We start from the raw sequence: 6,000 nt of genomic DNA on the forward strand, positions 1-6,000 counted from the left end.
CTCTGGTTTTATGCATCACCCCACCTCTCCTTCCCCCTTAAACAGGCATAAGAGTGTTTTCTAAATGTGAGACACTGTTCTCTTTCCTAACTCAGTTCAAGTGTAGCCATGTTTACAGGATCTTCATAAGTGATATCTTATGATAAGTTTCTTTTTCTCTGTGACTTATTTCACTTAGAATCATCGTACCTGAATCCACCCATTTTGCTGCTACTGGTCTTATGACATTGATTTCATGGCTGAGGGATATTCCATCGTACGTAAGTACCACAATTTTTTGAACCATTTTTATATTTCCTGGGATATTTAAGTTGTACCCAAGTTGAGGTCCTTGTAAGCAGTGCAGCCCTAAATTTTGGGGTGGCTCTGTCTTATTGATTTTCAGTTTTCCCAAGGTATAATCTCTACACTGGAAGTGCCCTTGGGTCAGTAGCTCTGTTCTTTACTTGTTTTAGGGAACACAATGCACTCCTCCAGAGAGGCAGTTGGCAATTTACATCCCGCCCATCAGCATAAAAAGGCTCCCTGTTCTCCAGGGCCTGTCTTGCCTTTCTGGTTTTTACACAATTTGTGGATGTCCCTTTTGACTGGTGGGAAGTGATACTTCTTTGTAGTGCAGATTTGCATTGCCCGCTTGCTTGCTTGGCCAAAAAGGGCGTATGCGTTTTCTCCTGAATATATTCAGGAGAAAACGCATACGCCTTTTTTGGCCAAGTGAATCATTGTCGAAGTTGTGCCCCTTTCCTGTGCTTTAAAGGCGATTACAACGTACCTCTTGAAATCTGTTTCCTGCTATTCTGCCTCGCATTCAAGTCCGCCTCGTTGCCTTCCCTCAACAGACTTTTGGATGATAGTTGTCCTTTATTACTCGGCCAGTTTGTGAATTGCTGTGCCCCTGAGCTCCATTTTTCAACTCGTTTTTGGTGAGCTGACCGCAAGTCCAAAATTTTGGTTCAGGTCCTATGCTGGTTCCCGGTGGGTTGCTGAGACTTTGGTAAATTCTTCTTCCTGCCGGGAATTTAGAGTGATGTGTGCCCGTCCCAATGCCTAACAGCTACTCTCTCATTGGTTCTCCCTCTTCCCTTTCATCCTCTGCCAATTTGGCACCCTGTGCGAACAAGGAGGTTAAAGGGGCTGTCTCTCCAAGTTGGGAGGTTGATAGTAAAGCAGATGGAAAGTGAAACCAGAGCACCAGGAGAGGGACTATTCGTTGAGTTTTAGAAACCTTTCGTATTCACAGTGTGTCCGTTCTCTAGGTTTCCCGTACATGTTATAACTGTAGTAATATTCCCTTCAACCTGGAGAGTTGGGACCCATGGAATGGGTGCCATGCATTATTGCTTTAAAGAGTCTGCATTTGCTCACCCAATCTCACCACTCCTCTCAGTCCCAAGTGTCCAGCCTTATGCCACATCCAGCTATCATTGTAGATAGGGTCATTCCAGGTTTCATCAGAGACCCTGAAGGAATTGTAAAGAATTTCCCAGTTTTTTGTTTTGTTTTTGAAATTCCTTTATATAGTGGGTTTGAGCTGATTCTCGCTGCCATGTTTATGCCAGTCTAGACACACTTGATTCCCTTATGGAGACATATCAATACATAGGTTTTAAGATTCTTACTAGTCAGATATATTCCTCTGCGGGAAATATGGGGTTTTGAGTCCCTTTCACTGAGGAAGGTGTAGGTCTTGTCTATTCCATAGTTGGTTTTTGGAACGGTACCTGTGCTTATATGAAACTCTGGTTTTATGCATCACCCCACCTCTCCTTCCCCCTTAAACAGGCATAAGAGTGTTTTCTAAATGTGAGACACTGTTCTCTTTCCTAACTCAGTTCAAGTGTAGCCATGTTTACAGGATCTACATAAGTGATATCTTATGATAAGTTTCTTTTTCTCTGTGACTTATTTCACTAAGAATCATCGTACCTGAATCCACCCATTTTGCTGCTACTGGTCTTATGACATTGATTTCATGGCTGAGGGATATTCCATCGTACGTAAGTACCACAATTTTTTGAACCATTTTCATATTTCCTGGGATATTAAGCTGTACCCAACTTGAGGTGCTTGTAAGCAGTGCAGCCCTAAATTATGGGGTGACTCTGTCTTATTGATTTTCAGTTTTCCCAAGGTATATTCCCTAGACTGGATGTGCCCTTGGCTCTGTAGCTCTGTTCTTTACTTGTTTTAGGGAACACAATGCACTCCTCCAGAGAGGCAGTTGGCAATTTGCATCCCGCCCATCAGCATAACAAGGCTCCCAGTTCTCCAGGGCCTGTCTTGCCTTTCTGGTTTTTACACATTTTGTGGATGTCCCTTTTGACCGGTGGGAAGTGATACTTCTTTGTAGTGCAGATTTGCATTGCCCGCTTGCTTGCTTGGCCAAAAAGGGCGTATGCGTTTTGTCCTGAATATATTCAGGAGAAAACGCATACGCCCTTTTTGGCCAATTGCATCATTGTCGAAGTTGTGCCCCTCTTCCTGTGCTTTAAAGGCGATTCCAACGTACCTCTTGAAATCTGTTTCCTGCTATTCTGCCTCGCTTTCAAGTCCGCCTCGTTGCCTTCCCTCAACAGATTTTTGGACGATAGTTGTCCTTTATTACTCGGCCAGTTTGTGAATTGCTGTGACCCTGAGCTCCATTTTTTCAACTCGTTTTTGGTGAGCTGACCGCAAGTCCAAAATTTTGGTTCAGGACCTCTGCTGGTTCCCGGTGGGTGGCTGAGACTTTGGTTAATTCTTCTTCCTGCCGGCAATTTAGAGTGATGTGTGCCCGTCCAAATGCCTAAGAGCTACTCTCTCATTGGTTCTCCCTCTTCCCTTTCACCCTCTGCCAAATTGGCAACCTGTGCGAACCAGGAGGTTAAAGGGGCTGTCTCTCCAAGTTGGGAGGTTGATAGTAAAGCAGATGGAAAGTCAAACCGGAGCACCAGGAGAGGGACTATTCGTTGAGTTTTAGAAACCTTTCGTATTCACAGTGTGTCCGTTCTCTAGGTTTCCCGTACATGTTATAGCTGTAGTAATATCCCCTTCAACCTGGAGAGTTGGGACTCATGGAATGGGTGCCATGCCTTATTGCTTTAAAGAGTCTGCATTTGCTCACCCAATCTCACCAATCCTCTCAGTCCCAAGTGTCCAGCCTTAAGCCACATCCAGCTGTCATTGTAGATAGGGTCATTCCAGGTTTCATCAGAGTCCCTGAAGGAATTGTAAAGAATTTCCCATTTTTTTTGTTTTGTTTTTGAAATTCCTTTTTATAGTGGGTTTGAGCTGATTCTCGCTGCCATGTTTATGCCTGTCTAGACACACTTGATTCCCTTACGGAGACATATCAATACATAGGTTTTAAGATTCTTACTAGTCAGATATATTCCTCTGCGGGAAATATGGGGTTTTGAGTCCCTTTCACTGAGGAAGGTGTAGGTCTTGTCTATTCCATAGTTGGTTTTTGGAACGGTACCTGTGCTTATATCAAACTCTGGTTTTATGCATCACCCCACCTCTCCTTCCCCCTTAAGCAGGCATAGGAGTGTTTTCTAAATGAGAGACACTGTTCTCTTTCCTAACTCAGTTCAAGTGTAGCCATGTTTACAGGATCTTCATAAGTGATATCTTATGATAAGTTTCTTTTTCTGTGTGACTTATTTCACTTAGAATCATCGTACCTGAATCCACCCATTTTGCTGATACTGGTCTTATGACATTGATTTCATGGCTGAGGGATATTCCATCGTACGTAAGAACCACAATTTTTTCAACCATTTTCATATTTCCTGGGAAATTAAGGTGTACCCAAGTTGATGTCCTTGTAAGCAGTGCAGCCCTAAATTTTGGGGTGGCTCTGTCTTATTGATTTTCAGTTTTCCCAAGGTATATTCCCTAGACTGGAAGTGCCCTTGGCTCTGTAGCTCTGTTCTTTACTTGTTTTAGGGAACACAATGCACTCCTCCAGAGAGGCAGATGGCAATTTACATCCCGCCCATCAGCATAACAAGGCTCCCAGTTCTCCAGGGCCTGTCTTGCCTTTCTGGTTTTTACACATTTTGTGGATGTCCCTTTTGACCGGTGGGAAGTGATACTTCTTTGTAGTGCAGATTTGCATTACCCAGTTGCTTGCTTGGCCAAAAAGGGCGTATGCGTTTTCTCCTGAATATATTCAGGAGAAAACGCATACGCCCTTTTTGGCCAATTGCATCATTGTCGAAGTTGTGCCCCTCTTCCTGTGCTTTAAAGGCGATTCCAACGTACCTCTTGAAATCTGTTTCCTGCTATTCTGCCTCGCTTTCAAGTCCGCCTCGTTGCCTTCCCTCAACAGATTTTTGGACGATAGTTGTCCTTTATTACTCGGCCAGTTTGTGAATTGCTGTGCCCCTGAGCTCCATTTTTCAACTCGTTTTTGGTGAGCTGACCGCAAGTCCAAAATTTTGGTTCAGGTCCTATGCTGGTTCCCGGTGGGTGGCTGAGACTTTGGTTAATTCTTCTTCCTGCCGGGAATTTAGAGTGATGTGTGCCCTTCCCAATGCCTAACAGCTACTCTCTCATTGGTTCTCCCTCTTCACTTTCATCCTCTGCCAAATTGGCAACCTGTGCGAACCAGGAGGTTAAAGGGGCTGTCTCTCCAAGTTGGGAGGTTGATAGTAAAGCAGATGGAAAGTCAAACCAGAGCACCAGGAGAGGGACTATTCGTTGAGTTTTAGAAACCTTTCATATACACAGTGTGTCCGTTCTCTAGGTTTCCCGTACATGTTATAACTGTAGTAATATTCCCTTCAACCTGGAGAGTTGGGACCCATGGAATGGGTGCCATGCATTATTGCTTTAAAGGGTCTGCATTTGCTCACCCAATCTCACCAATCCTCTCAGTCCCAAGTGTCCAGCCTTATGCCACATCCAGCTGTCGTTGTAGATAGGGTCATTCCAGGTTTCATCAGAGACCCTGAAGGAATTGTAAAGAATTTCCCAGTTTTTTTGTTTTGTTTTTGAAATTCCTTTTTATAGTGGGTTTGAACTGATTCTCGCTGCCATGTTTATGCCAGTCTAGACACACTTGATTCCCTTACGGAGACATATCAATACATAGGTTTTAAGATTCTTGCTAGTCAGATATATTCCTCTGCGGGAAATATGGGGTTTTGAGTCCCTTTCACTGAGGAAGGTGTAGGTCTTGTCTATTCCATAGTTGGTTTTTGGAACGGCACCTGTGCTTATATCAAACTCTGGTTTTATGCATCACCCCACCTCTCCTTCCCCCTTATGCAGGCATAAGAGTGTTTTCTAAATGTGAGACACTGTTCTCTTTCCTAACTCAGTTCAAGTGTAGCCATGTTTACAGAATCTTCATAAGTGATATCTTATGATAAGTTTCTTTTTCTCTGTGACTTACTTCACTTAGAATCACCGTACCTGAATCCACCCATTTTGCTGCTACTGGTCTTATGACATTGATTTCATGGCTGAGGGATATTCCATCGTACGTAAGTACCACAATTTTTTGAACCATTTTTATATTTCCTGGGATATTTAAGGTGTACCCAAGTTGAGGTCCTTGTAAGCAGTGCAGCCCTAAATTTTGGGGTGGCTCTGTCTTATTGATTTTCAGTTTTCCCAAGGTATATTCCCTAGACTGGAAGTGCCCTTGGCTCTGAAGCTCTGTTGTTTACTTGTTTTAGGGAGCACAATGCGCTCCTCCAGAGAGGCAGTTGGCAATTTACATCCCGCCCATCAGCATAACAAGGCTCCCTGTTCTCCAGGGCCTGTCTTGCCTTTCTGGTTTTTACACATTTTGTGGATGTCCCTTTTGACTCGTGGGAAGTGATACTTCTTTGTAGTGCAGATTTGCATTGCCCGCTTGCTTCCTTGGCCAAAAAGGGCGTATGCATTTTCTCCTGAATATATTCAGGAGAAAACGTATACTCCCTTTTTGGCCAAGTGAATCATTGTCGAAGTTGTGCCCCTCTTCCTGTGCTTTAAAGGCGATTCCAACGTACCTCTTGAAATCTG

Source organism: Hyperoodon ampullatus (genome assembly GCF_949752795.1).
Source record: "Hyperoodon ampullatus genome assembly, contig: scaffold_228, whole genome shotgun sequence".
NCBI lineage: Eukaryota > Metazoa > Chordata > Mammalia > Artiodactyla > Ziphiidae > Hyperoodon > Hyperoodon ampullatus.